This window comes from Henckelia pumila, chromosome 3 (genome assembly GCF_033568475.1).
Source record: "Henckelia pumila isolate YLH828 chromosome 3, ASM3356847v2, whole genome shotgun sequence".
Taxonomy (NCBI): domain Eukaryota; kingdom Viridiplantae; phylum Streptophyta; class Magnoliopsida; order Lamiales; family Gesneriaceae; genus Henckelia; species Henckelia pumila.
In genome coordinates this window covers 190434439-190449286 of record NC_133122.1, presented here as the reverse complement: position 1 = coordinate 190449286, position 14848 = coordinate 190434439, and positions in this window count along the sequence as shown.

The window sequence follows — 14848 nt, the reverse complement described above, 5'->3', positions numbered from 1 at the left end:
ACTTTGTATCGACTACCGGCAACTGAACAAGGCAACGGTAAAGAATAAATACCGTTTGCCTCGTATTGATGATTTGTTTGATCAGTTGCAGGGTTCTTCTATTTATTCCAAGATCGATCTGAGATCTGGATACCATCAGCTGAGAGTTAAACATTCTGATATTCCGAAAACTGCTTTCAGAACCAGGTGTGGCCACTATGAGTTTATAGTTATGCCGTTTGGTCTGATGAATGCTCCAGCTGTGTTTATGGCTTTGATGAACCGTGTTTTTCAGAAAAATATCTTGATGACTTCGTTATAATTTTTATTGATGATATTCTGATATATTCAAAGAATCTGATTGATCATTCAGAGCATTTCAAAACTGTGTTAAAGACTCTGAGAGCTGAGAAACTGTATGCTAAACTGTCAAAATGTGAGTTTTGGCTAAAACAGGTAGTTTTTCTTGGACATATTATATCCGGAGATGGTATATCTGTTGATCCAAGCAAAGTCGAGGCTGTGATTAACTAGTCTAGACCAACATCTGTTCCTGAGATACGAAATTTCATGGGTTTGGCTGGGTATTATCGCCGTTTCATTAAAGATTTTTCTAGTATTGCGAAGCCAATTACTCAGTTAACTCAGAAGAATGCTCCATTTATCTGGTCTGAAGCTTGTGAATCCAGTTTTCTTGAGTTAAGAAACGATTGATCAGTGCACCAGTCTTGACGATTCCTTCAGGTACTGGTGGTTTCACTGTTTATTATGATGCATCTCATCGAGGCTTGGGATGTGTATTGATGCAGCGAGGGCATGTGATTGCTTATGCCTCAAGACAGCTGAAGCCTCACGAGACCAGATACCCAATTCATGATCTTGAATTGGCCGCCATTGTATTTGCTTTGAAGATTTGGCGACACTATCTGTATGTGGAACAGTTTGAGATTTATTATGATCAAAAGAGTCTGAAATATTTGTTTTCACAGTCAGAACTAAATATGAGACAGCGCAGATGGCTTGATTTGCTTAAAGATTTTGATTGTCAGATTAAATACTATCTGGGAAAATCCAATGCAGCTGCTGATGCACTGAGTCGGAAGGTATGTTCTATATCTTTATCGACGATTGGTGTATCACATTTGATTGAAGAATGTTGTCTTTCTGGGTTGGTATTTGAAACAAATTGTCAGCCTCTTCGACTTTATTAAATTCAAATTGAACCAGAGTTACTTTTGAGAATTAAAGATGCTTAGAAACTTGATCAGAATGTGCAGAATAAAGTTGAGAAATTCCGGTCAGGGCATGTATCCAAATACCAGGTTCGAGATGAGCTTTTATATGTAAACAACCGCCTTGTAGTGCCTGATATTTCTGATGTGCGACAACAAATCTTAAAAGAGGCACATTGTAGTCGATATAGCATTCATCTTGGTGGCAGGAAGATGTACAATGATTTAAAGACTCAATACTGGTGGAAACAAATGAAGTCAGATATCACCGATTTTGTTTCTCGATGTCTTAATTGCCAACAGGTGAAGGCTGAAAGAAAGAAACCGTCTGGTTTGTTGCATAGCTTATCAGTCCCTGAATGGAAATGAGATCATATTTCCATGGACTTCGTGACAAAGTTACCTCGATCTTCTAGAGGTTGCGATGCTATCTGGGTGATTATTGATAGATTGACGAAATCAACGTGTTTTATTCCTTATCGTATGACGTATAGACATGACTAGATGGCAGAGATTTATGTCCGAGAAGTTGTCAGATTACATGGAGTGCCGAAGTCTATTGTATCAGATCGTGATCCTCAATTTACATCACACTTCTGGCATAGCCTACAGAGTGCTTTAGGTACTCAGCTACACTTGAGCACAACCTATCATCCACAAACAGACGGACAGTCTGAGCATACCATTCACACCTTGGAAGATATGTTGAGAGCTGTAGTACTTGATTTTGGCACTAGTTGGCAAGATTCACTGGCACTTTGTGAATTTTCGTACAACAACTGCTATCAATCGAGTATTGAAATGGCTCCGTTTGAAGCTTTGTACGGTAAAAAGTGTCGATCTCCTCTTTACTGGGATGATATCTCAGAGGTACCTGACGTTGGGCCTGATATGATTCGAGATATGACAGAAAAGGTGAAGATTATTCAGAAAAGGATGAAGATAGCTTAGGACAGACAAGTGAAGTATGCCAATATTCGACGTCGACCTTTGTCTTTTGAACAAGGGGATAGGGTGTTTCTGAAGATTTCTCCGTTCAGAGGCAATGTACGGTTTGGCAAGCGAGGGAAGTTGTCTCCACGCTATATTGGTCCGTATGAAGTTCTTGAGAAAATAGGCAATCTTGCCTATCGATTAGCTCTTCCTCCGTCCTTATCTGGAATACGTGATGTCTTTCATGTATCGATGCTTCAAAAATATCTTGCTGATGAATCTCATGTGCTTCATTCTGATGAGGCTGAACTCGACGAAACCTTGAGTTATTTTGAAAAGCCAATTCAGATTCTTGATCGTAAGGAGAAGCAACTTCGAACGAAGACTATTCCGCTTGTGAAAATTCAGTGGAGTCGTCATGGGATTGAAGAAGCAACCTGGGAGACGGAATCGGATATGCGACAGCGATTTCCAGAGATGTTTCAATGATGTGAGTTTCTTCTTCAGTCTTTTTGTTATCTGTTTTATTATGTGCTGATAGTACTTGAAATTTCGAAGACGAAATCGTGTCTTAGCGGGGGAGAATTGTAACGCCCGGAATTATATAATTTTAATCCGAGAATATTTAATTTGGGAATATTTAGAGTTTTGATTTAAATTCTAATATTCTTAAATTATTTAGGATTGAAATTGAATGAAATGAGAGATTGAGGATTAAATTGCAATTATTGAAGATTTGAGGGGCCAAAGTGTAAATACTTGAAAATTTGTTGGACACTTGTTATTATGAGATGTATTCACGTGTAGGACACCAATCTTCATCAGCAAATTCAGAGAAAGAACCGAGAGTGCAAGAACAAAGAACCTTAAGTCTCTTCTTCATCTTCCAATTGCCGTATCTTTTGTTCCGGTTACCCGAATTCGATTCCGAAAAGAGTTCTGGACTCCTTGCAAGAAGGGATTCGATTTGATGTAAGGATTTTTTTGATTTCCAGATATTTTCGAAATCATGTTAGAAGAATTCAGAATGGATCATGGTTGTGGTTTTGATGTTTTATGTATCGTATATTCGAAGACGGATTAAGCAACGGTGATCCTATGTACTTGTTATGATTTTCCAGCCAATAATCGAATTATATGCTTGCTGATATGATGGGTTTGAATTGATATACAGCTGATAGACGATGTATACGATTGTTAGATTTGATATAGTTGAGTTTCGGATTGCCGAATTATGCCGTTATGCCGCCGAACTTGTGATTGAGGCTATTTTGATTAACTTATGATCAACTGTGATGTTGTTGAGTTGGTTTCTGATTTTGTATCATGATATACTTTATTTCAGATTGTGTTTGAATGTTATCGAGCTCGATAACGTCAACTTCGAAACGATAGAAGAAAGAGCAAGGTTTGAAGTTATTCTACAATGGAGTTTGTTGGGTTTTGAATGTAGATTTTGATAAAAGTCTTATGGTTGGTAATTGTACAGATTTGGACAGCTAGAAGACACCTTAAACATCATACTTGAAAGGTAAAAGTGGAATTCTACTTGAATGGGATTAAAACTTGAGATGGTTTGTATCGAGTTCCCTAACTCACATACGTATTTGATTAATTGCTTTTATGTGTTTTATGTGAATTGGTGGATGAATATAGGATGTTAATGAATGCTATATTGATGTTATATGTTTCATTCATCTTGTGAGACCTATTCCTTGATTTTGAAATGAACGGAAGCGTTCGATTAGATGATTTGAAGAACTATATATGTATGGCCTGGGTGGTTGATATAGCATAGCGTTTGATTTGCATGTATGGTGGCTTCAAAGTCTAGAGAAGTAAGATAAGTAGCCCCACCTAGATCGGGAGTGTCGGTGGTTTAGTTACAATGTCTACTTCTCGGGATTCCAACTGATGAAATGAGAGATTCTTTGAGAGTAACATGTTTTAAGGCATGCATTGTATTTTATTTTCTATCATGAGTTTGATATATATATATTGATATGCATGTTAGTTGCTTTTACTGAGAAATATATTTCTCACCGGAGTTATCCGGCTGTTGTCATGTTTGTATGTGTGCATGACAACAGGTGGTTCAGGAACAGGGCAAAGACGGGCTTGACGAATCGATACTTGAGAGAGCAGCGTGATGATCCGGTGTAGATGTGATGTTGCTGTCATATTATGTTAGTTTCAAGGACTATGCTTGTATAGAACTTAGACTTGAACATTAGTCTAGAGTGTTGCTACTTGATCTTGTAATTACACTTGAATGAGTTGTGTTACTCTTGTCTTGAGATGTGGATATGATCTTGTTTATAGCTTCACTCACCTTTGCTAATGGATCTTGGAACTTGTTTGATGGTTATTGCACTTAGTAGAGCTGATATGAGGAGCATGGTTAGCATTAGACAGCAGCTGGTCATCTGTTATTTTTTCTCTCTGCTTGGCCTGCGCACAGGCGAGCCCTGCTCGCGCGCGCGCGTAGGCCAAGCCATGGGGTTCTGCCCCATTGAGCTGCGCACGCGCGAAGGGTGACCCCGCGCGCGCGCAGGTCAATTAATAAAAAAAATAGTTTTTTAGGCTTTGATGCTTGGCCTTAATCCTTGAACCTTGGACTATTATTAATATTTGAGAGATTAAGAATCGGGTCGTCACAATATCAAAGCATGGTCCTTGGAGGGTGACTAGCCTGCTACGTGGAGCTTAGAAGCCGAAGTGCCAGTCTGTAAGATTTAAATGCTTTAAGTTATGTTTTACGTATGAGACACTTGAGTTATGTTTTCACTGAAATATGTTATAAGGACTTTAAGTTAAGATACTTAGTTATGCATAGCGGTTGCGTGTGGAGTTTATGGAAATTGCAGTGTGCCTTTGAAACATTTTTTACTCGAAAGACGTCAGGATGAACGCGAGGACAATAGATCGGAGGAAACTAGAATTTAGAATGAGAATGAACCACTTGGGATTATTATTTTATATTGAATATGCAATATAAAATTTGATATTGAATTTTTATTTGCCTCTAAGTTTGATAGTTTTTTAGAATAATTTCTTTGGTGAACGCTTGGTCTAAGTTGCGTTGATCTCAGGATTTGTACGTAAAGTTCATTATGGACATAAATATTTAAGACATGATTTTGAGGATTTATGATGTATTGTATGAGTACTATAATTTTAGTAAGTGGCGAACCAAATTTGGGAATCGAGTATGTTTAGGGTCGGACTTTAGTTGATAATTGGTTCATAGTAGTTTCTCTAGAACTATTGTCTTTATCTGTTGGGAAATCTTCTGCGTTCAGGGAAGATTCGTGTTAGAGGTATTGCTAGATTCTGGAACTACGCATTCACTTATCTCTCAGACGTTTATTAGTATGATTGACAATATAACCGAGGTATCTAGTACGGGTTATGATGTTACCGTACCTTCTGGTGATATTCTATTCACTTTCAGCCTGCTCAGTGGGTTAGAGTTAGAGCTACAGAGGAATGCCGTGGAAGCTGATCTGGTTGTACTGTCGATGACAGGATTTGATCTTATTCTAGGTATGAACTGGATGACAGTCAAAAGAGTTTCGATTGACTTTCAGAAGAGGACAGTATCACTGAATTCTAAGAACGGAGACCCAATTATTTTATATGCAGCTCAGAGCAATAGTACCCTGCACGTCATCTCTCGTGTACGTGCGAGGAAGTTATTACTTAGGAGTTGAAAGGGATTTCTTTACTAGTTCTACTGAGAATTTAGAAATTGTATGCGACTTTCCAGACGACTTTCAGGAGAATGTTTCTAGAATTCCCCAGTTTGAGAGTTTGAGTTCAGCATTGAGTTTCTGCCAGGCACTGTGCCTATCTCTAGGGCACTGTATCGCCTTGTCATACTGAGAGGAAAGAATTGAAGGAACAGATTCAGGAGTTGATAGAGGACTTCATTCGCCCTAGTTTCTCACCTGGGGTACACCAGTGCTTTTCGTGAAGGATATGGATGTCAGTATGAGGCTTAGCATTGATTAGAGAAAGCTCAACCGTGTGGCAGTAAAGAAAAAATGTCCACTTCCAAGGATTGAGGATCTATTTGATCAGTTGCAGGGAGCTTTGGTATTCTCTAAGTTCGATATGCAACCTGGATACCATAAGTTGCGGGTTAGAGAAGAGGACGTGTCCAAGACTGCGTTTAGGACACGTTACGACCACTATGAGTTTATGATGATGCCATTTGGATTGACAAACGCTCCAGTAGTTTTCATAGCACTCAGGAACTGAGTATTTCAGTCGTACGTGGATCATTTTATTATTGTCTTTATTGACGATGTCTTGATCTACTTTAAGAGCATGGAGGAGCATAGACAGCACTTGCAGACAGCTTTGCACGTCCTGATGGAGCATCAAATGTATGCGAAGTTCAACAAGTGTGAATTTTGGCTCGAGCGGGTGGCATTACTTGGAAATATTGTTTCTAGGGACGGAATAACAGTGGATCCGCCTAAATTTGAAGCAGTTGTCAGAGATTCGCAGTTTCTTGAGTCTAGCAGGATACTACAGAAAGTTCATTAAGGGATTTTCATCTATTTCAGTACCCTTGATATCATTGACCAAGAAGAATGCGAAGTTTGGTGGAGTTCTGATTGCCAGAGGAGTTTTGATCAGCTTAAGGAGGCACTCACTTCTGCGTCAATGTTGGCAATTGCCAGTAGCACACGAGGATTTAGTGGCGTACACAGATGCGTTTAAGATGGGCTTAGGCGTCGTACTTATGCAGTGTGACAGAGTGATTGCTTATGTGTCGAGACAGATGAAGATTCATGAGCCGAATTATCCGACGCATGATCTGGAACTAAACATTCGTTCATATCACTTATGTTTATTAGGCGAGTATGCATTATACCTGAGATTTTTAATACATGTTATAATGTTACCGTGCCTTCTGGAGAGGTTCTTTCTACCACATGTGTGCGTAGTTGAATGTAGTTAGAGATACAAGAGCAGACAATGAAAGTTGATTTAGTTGTACTGTCGGAGTCAGGATTTTGATTATTTATCATATGCGGACTATAATTTTTACTAAGTGGCAGAGTCAAGTACGAGTTATATTGCTATATGAAGAATCCAGTCATAGTAAAGAACAATTATGCTGTGACTAGAATCGATGGTTTATTTGATTAGTTGCCGGATTTCCAAGGTTTGACAAGATCAATTTGCTATTTGGATGCCATCTGTTGCAAGTCACAGAGAAAGACGTTGTTAAGTTTGCATTTTGAACACAATATAAACATAACTTAGCTGGTATTACTAGTCTACTCGAACATCAAATCGAACAACATGAGGATGTTACATGGGTAGCATCAGGGTAAACTATCGAAAACTCTGAATTCATACCAGGATCTATAACATACTACATGACAAGAACAGAGAATTTGAATGAACTTAGTAAAGTTCTATCATTATGGCAATACAATATAAGGGGAGAACAATGAGTACAAGCAAATTCAAGAATAGAGAAAAAAGCTGGGGTGGATATTCACCGATAAATACAAGGTACACGAGAAGGATAATCAAGATGGTTACAATGAATAACATTGAAAATGCCATCTTTATCTTTGGAATCTTGAGGAAATAATTGATGATAGGAAGAGTAAGTTGAGTGATCATATTTATATGGCGAAATGAGAAGACAACCAGCCGTTTGGTTACCGTTTTCTTTGAATTTTGGCATTTGAATAACGTGTCTGAAGATATTGAGGATTTTGCTGACCCGAATTAGATCTTAAAGCGGATTTTCAGCCGACTTGGAAAGTTGTGTTTTGATCAAATTTAAGTTCGACATTAGAATCAGAAGAGTTATGCTGACCGACAACGAAGAGACCTCGAGTTGCTTTTGTTGACCACGTCTCTTTGAGGAATTCACCTATGAAAGAAGTGATGCATTTTTGTAGGAGCGGCAAGCTCATTCCGAAGTTTATTGGTCTTTTCAAAATTATGGAGAGGATTGGTATGTTATTCTACCGTATAACACTACTACCTGTGCACTGTATTCCACGTATCGATGTTGCGAAAGTAAATCTCAGATCCATCTCACATACTAGACTAAGAACCTCTCCATTTGACACCAGACTTGTCGTTCGAGAAACGACCGGTGCAGATCTTAGCACGTGAGGAGCGAAAGTTTAGGACGCGAGTTCTTCCCATGGTCAAGGTCCGATGACTGAATCATTCAGAAGTGGCTACTTGGGAGGCCGATGCTGATATGCGGACGCGTTATCCAGAGACTTTCAGTTTGTATTTCAATTTCGAGGACGAAATTCCATTTAAAGGGGTAGAATTGTAACGCCCCGAAAATTTATTATCGAATTAATTGGAAATTAAAATAATTATTGAGTGGATAAAATAATTATTCTGCCAAATGAGTTATAGTGTGTATTCATAAAATACACTTGACAATTAGTCAATGAGTTTGACTATTTTTGGATATCTGGAATATTGATATTTGGAAATAATTATTTAGATATTGAAATAAAAATAATTATTTATGCCAGATAATTTAATTTAGAAAAGTATTTGGCAAAGTTGACTGGTTATAGTCTAAGTTTGACTCAATAATTAATTTGAGAAATTATGAGTCCAACTGACTGGTCAAAGTCAATAATTTCAGAAATTTAAATTTATAGATGTTGGGTGTATACCGGAAAAATATCAGATTAGAGACTAATTTTACCAGTTGAGTATCAAATAATTTGATCCGGGTCAGGAAATTATCGAGTTGCTATAAATAGCAAAACACACTGAAACGCCATAAAGAAAACACAGATTCGGATTTTTCCCCATTTTCAAGGGATTTTCTCGACCAGTACTGTAGCAGGTTGCAAAGATCGCGTCGCCGGCCGTTCATCGGTGCTCCGATCAAAGATCCAAACGGTCAAGTTGTAGCCAAGATCAAGACGAATCTATTGGTATATTTTGGTGTAAAAATAACACAGATCGAAGCATTTTGGTGTCGCTGGAACCGGACTGAAATTTTAAGATCCTGCCGCATCGTAGCTTCGTTCCGGTTGTGGCTTAGATGGTTGGAATCGTCTCGTCGAGCTCTACAAATCTGGAAAATTTCATAATTTTTGGACAAAGTTTCGTCGTCGCCGCCGTCTTCTCCGGCGAGCCACCGAATTTTGACATGCTAACCATTTTTGATCATCTCGACGTGATAGATCCAAATATCAAAGTTTCGAGTCGAGATTCCAAGTCGTGAAGTGGTGAGAACGCAATAAAGTTTGCGAATTTTTGGTCAAAGTTTGACCAGAGTTGACTAAGGTTGACTTTTGACTATTATGTGATTTTTCGCAGATCGAAATCTAGTTGAGGATATTAAGAGGCATAAATCAGCAGTTAGAGATTTGAGCTTTCCAAAATTGAAAGGCTATGAGATTCCCGAGTCACGATCTACGAAATCGATTAAGTTTTCGTGCGTTAGAAACACAAAGACATGTTTCTATCCATTCTTGCTCACCATTTAAATCATTTGTACAAGGTTTTATGCATTAAAGGTATGTTGGATTGCATGGTATGTAGTTTAGAACAAACTCATGAAAGCATGCATATGACTTAAGTTATTATGTATTTCTGCCATGTACTCGTTCAAGCCTGCTGATCCATGGGTCTGAGTTTAAGTTAGGGTCCTTATTGGTCGGGTTATTTTTATTTCGGGTTCGAGTAATTTAATTAGTGTTTAAGTGATTAACTATTTGATCATGGGCTTGGTTAGCTTTAATGCATAATTGGGCTAAGTTATGATTCAGGCCAGATTAAGAGTTTATGGGCTAGATTAAGTTATTAATGAGCTAGCTTAAGTTCATGAATCAATTTTTAAATTTATAAGTCCGTCTAAATTGATAACCGGCCATTCTAGCAATTTATGGGCTTAAGTTAAGTGGGTCAGCAGCTCGAACAAGTCTATGGAAATAAATGGTCCGTACATATATATTTAATTCGCGCATGTATTTATATATATATATATATATATATATATATATGTAAGTATGAATTTTATGAAAAATAATTAAATATATATTTACGGGCAAATTTTCATGAAATAAAGAAAAAAATGACATATTTTAAGTGCATGCATACATGAAATATTTTTATGATATGTTTATGATTAAGAATTGAGCATGAAAAAATATTTTTATGGAAATTGAAGTGATGTGGCGGCACAGAGGTGGTTTACCACCGGCACAGAGGTAGTTCTACTACCGGCATAGAGGTGGTTTTACCACTGGAACAGAGGTAGTTTACTACCGGCATAGAGGTGATTATTCACCGCCATGTACGTTGGTTCTTTTAGACTGATCAGTCGGCACAATTATTAGCACATTCATGGATATGACCATACTCAGTTTTTTTTATGATTATGACATGCTCAATTATGCTAATTATGATTAGTTATGATATATGTATGACTGATGATGACATATTTTTTTTTATGATTCATTATTTTAAGATCATGCACATATATGATATATTCACGATATTTTATACGATATGTGCTTGCATGTGGTTTCATATTTTTATTATTGGATAGAGCATGCTGAGCCTCTAGCTCATTAGATTTAGATGGTGCAGGTATTATGTGTATGATGATGATGAGAAGGTCCCTACTGGCAATGAAGGCGTATGAGTATCCAGTGCAGCTAGTACACCCGTGACCGATGCTCAGTTTATGTTTAGTGGTTTTGGAGATTTAAAGCAGTTATTTTCGCACATGTTTTAATATTTTCTCTTTCACATTTTATTGGTTTTGAAATATTTTGCGTATGCATGGATTTATGAGAGTATATTATTTAAGTTTTTTTTTTTGTTACGGATCTTGCATGCAAGGATTAAAAAAAAATTAGTAATAGTTTCGGGTCTTTTCATAATCTCATCCCACTAAGTAAACGCAGCCTAATAAACTTATCATATTATCGTACGTTTTTTATTTTTTTAAAAAAAATATTTTTAAAATTTTACATTGTTTTTTTTATTTTTTCAAAAATATTTTTTAAATTTTACATTGTTATTAAAAGCATTTATTTTTTTAAAAAATATATTGCATTTTCGTAAATTATTTTGTACATATCTTGTATATTTATACAAATTTTGTCATTATATATATATATATATATATATATATTATTAATCTTATATATTTTTTCAAAGTATTCATGTTATAAAAAATAAAATATTTTTGTAACGCCCCAAAATTTAAGTAATCGACATGACCACATACATAACATATGTCTGATTTATTTAAAGATTAAGAGTTGAAATTTTTGTCTATTAGATTAAATTATATTATTTTTAACATTCACTGTTATTTTGAGATTTTAAAATTTTAGAGGACGATGTTTGGATGCATTCAGGTGAAAAGATACCCGGACACGGTAAGAAGTTTAATTAAAATGTATCTTGTTCCCCTGCACCCATGGGTGCAGGGGAAAATGGGGCGCCAGCTCATTTTTCTTTCTTTTTTTTTAATTTTTTTTTAAAAAATTGGGCCCAAAATTGGGTCCAATTTTTCTGCAGCGTCTTCTGGAAGAAGACGTTTTACAAAAGCCGCCGGCCTCCACTGCCTTCCTCCATCTTCCTCTACCTCTTTCGTCGTTCTCCGCCGCCGGTTCAAGCCCGTCCACCGCCCCCAACCATCACCTCCACCTTGGGCTCATCTTCCTTCCGAATTTGAAGCACCTCTGCCACCAGTTGAAGCACCACGCCCGCCGCCCCAACCACACCACCATCGAGACCTCCACCTCAGCTGGCGCCCCAAACCCAACCACCCAAGCCGACTGGACACCCTGTGCCCTACCACCACACTCCCAACCACGCTAGTCCGAGCACCATCACCACCCCAAATCACCCCAGCCACCCACCTCGAGACCGAGACCTCCACCAGCACCAGCACCACCACCAAGACCAAGACCTCCACTAGCACCATGACCAATACCACCACCAGACCACCGAGACCTCCACCAGAATCACCACATACATAACATATGTCTGATTTATTTAAAGATTAAGAGTTGAAATTTTTGTCTATTAGATTAAATTATATTATTTTTAACATTCACTGTTATTTTGAGATTTTAAAATTTTAGAGGACGATGTTTGGATGCATTCAGGTGAAAAGATACCCGGACACGGTAAGAAGTTTAATTAAAATGTATCTTGTTCCCCTGCACCCATGGGTGCAGGGGAAAATGGGGCGCCAGCTCATTTTTCTTTCTTTTTTTTTAATTTTTTTTTAAAAAATTGGGCCCAAAATTGGGTCCAATTTTTCTGCAGCGTCTTCTGGAAGAAGACGTTTTACAAAAGCCGCCGGCCTCCACTGCCTTCCTCCATCTTCCTCTACCTCTTTCGTCGTTCTCCGCCGCCGGTTCAAGCCCGTCCACCGCCCCCAACCATCACCTCCACCTTGGGCTCATCTTCCTTCCGAATTTGAAGCACCTCTGCCACCAGTTGAAGCACCACGCCCGCCGCCCCAACCACACCACCATCGAGACCTCCACCTCAGCTGGCGCCCCAAACCCAACCACCCAAGCCGACTGGACACCCTGTGCCCTACCACCACACTCCCAACCACGCTAGTCCGAGCACCATCACCACCCCAAATCACCCCAGCCACCCACCTCGAGACCGAGACCTCCACCAGCACCAGCACCACCACCAAGACCAAGACCTCCACTAGCACCATGACCAATACCACCACCAGACCACCGAGACCTCCACCAGAATCACCACCACCACCGAGATCGAGACCTCCACCAGCACCACTGAGACCGAGACCGAAATTTATCTTCTTCTCTCGATTTAGATCGCGCCCTAGAAGAGGAAAAAAAGGAGAAATGGGTTTTTGGCTTTCTCTCTCTTGCTTTTCTATTTCTACGACAAAAGCCCCCAAATTCAAGGTAAAACTCAAAAAAAATAATTAAAAAAAAAAAAGAAAAGCCACATGGGGCGCCAGATAAGTTGGCGCCCCAATTTCCTATATATATATATTTTGGCCGGGCTTAGAAGTTAATTACAACAAAGGAAAAGAAAAAAAACGTACAAACAAAAGAGAGAAAGTCGGAAAAAAAGAGAGAACGAGAGGAGAAGGTGCGGCTAGGGCTAGGGTTTGGTTCTCGTTGCCTTTCGATCGTGTTCCGGGCACGCTCCGATCCCAAAATCGTCTTCAGATCATCTATTCTACGTTTAAAGGCAAGTATATTCTGTTTCTTTGAAACATCGATAAAGCCATATATTTTTTAAAGATGATTTGATGAAATTTTATTGATCTCGATGATTTGATGGTATGTATACACAAATACGGAAGATTTAATGCATGTGTGTGTTTGGAGGTAAAACATTGTGTATATACGTATGTATACTACATGTATACGAGTACTATATACGTATACAATATGTATACGTGAACAATACATGTATACCATTTGTATAAGTGTGTGCATGTGTAATGTGTGCAGTGTGTGTTTGTGTATGTTCTTCACGTGTGTGTGTGTGTCCAGAGCATGTATTTGGTGTATTCTGGTCCGTAAGCGTGTGTATTACGTGTTTTAGTGTGTGTATTATGTGATGATGTGTGTGAGTTGTGGGCTGATATGTGTGTGTAAGTATATGTTTGGGTGGGTTCAAATGTGTGTGTGTGTGTGAGAGAGAGAGTTGTGAGCTGTTCTGTGTTCGTTTGTGTTCGTTTGAGTGTTATTTTGGGTGTGTGTTGTGTTGATTTTTGAGGAAAATAAGAGGTGTAAAAATATTTTATGGCTTATGATAAAGTTACGATTGAAAATGACTGCATGTTGGATAAGACCATCGGGTCATAATGCCCAACCACTAAAGATAAGGCTTTCAGGTCATAACGCCCCGCACTTAAGATGACGGCGTGTTGGATAAGACCTTCGGGTCATAATGTCCCGCCACTAAAGATGAAGCATTGTGGATGTAGGCCTTTGGGTCATGATGTCCCTCCACTAAAGATGACGACGTGTTGGATAAGGCCTTCGAGACATAATGCCCCGTCAAACTTGAAATTCCTTTTATAATTACCTTGATCAAGCGACCGTTATAAAAGAAGATGAAGTTTCTGAGCCACAGGTCAAAAGAAAAGAAAATGTTTTGAGGTGTTATTGTTTTGAGGTTTATGTTGAGGTGTAAAGAAAAGTATGAGGTGTTATGTTTGAAGTGTCAAGAGTAAAGATGTAAATTTTAAAGAAAAGTGGAGGTTTGTGTGTTTGCGTGTGCATGCTTGTATGTAAAAAATTAAGATGATTAAATGTTTAAAAGAAAAAGAAAGTTTTAAAGTTTATATTTATGTATTTGTTATTTCTGTTAATATTTGTTTGGCCTTTAGGTTCACTAAACTTCATCGGTGCAGGTGAGGATGATAGTCTGATGAGGATGGTGGTCAAGTGCGGGCACCTATACAAGACCATGAAGTTCCGCAGTTTTTAGAAAACAGTTTATGATATTTATTTTTATTTTGAAAGACAAATTTAAGTTTTATTGGTTGCCAGAATATTTTCCTAGATGTTTATGTTAACTTTTTACTATTTTTTTGGCACTATTGCAAGTGATTGGAAAACTTTAATTTATTTTAAGGAGTTTATTTTATTTTAATTTATGTTCCATCCATTCCCCACTTTAAAAAAATAGTCAGCTTTTTACCTTAGTTTAAATTATTA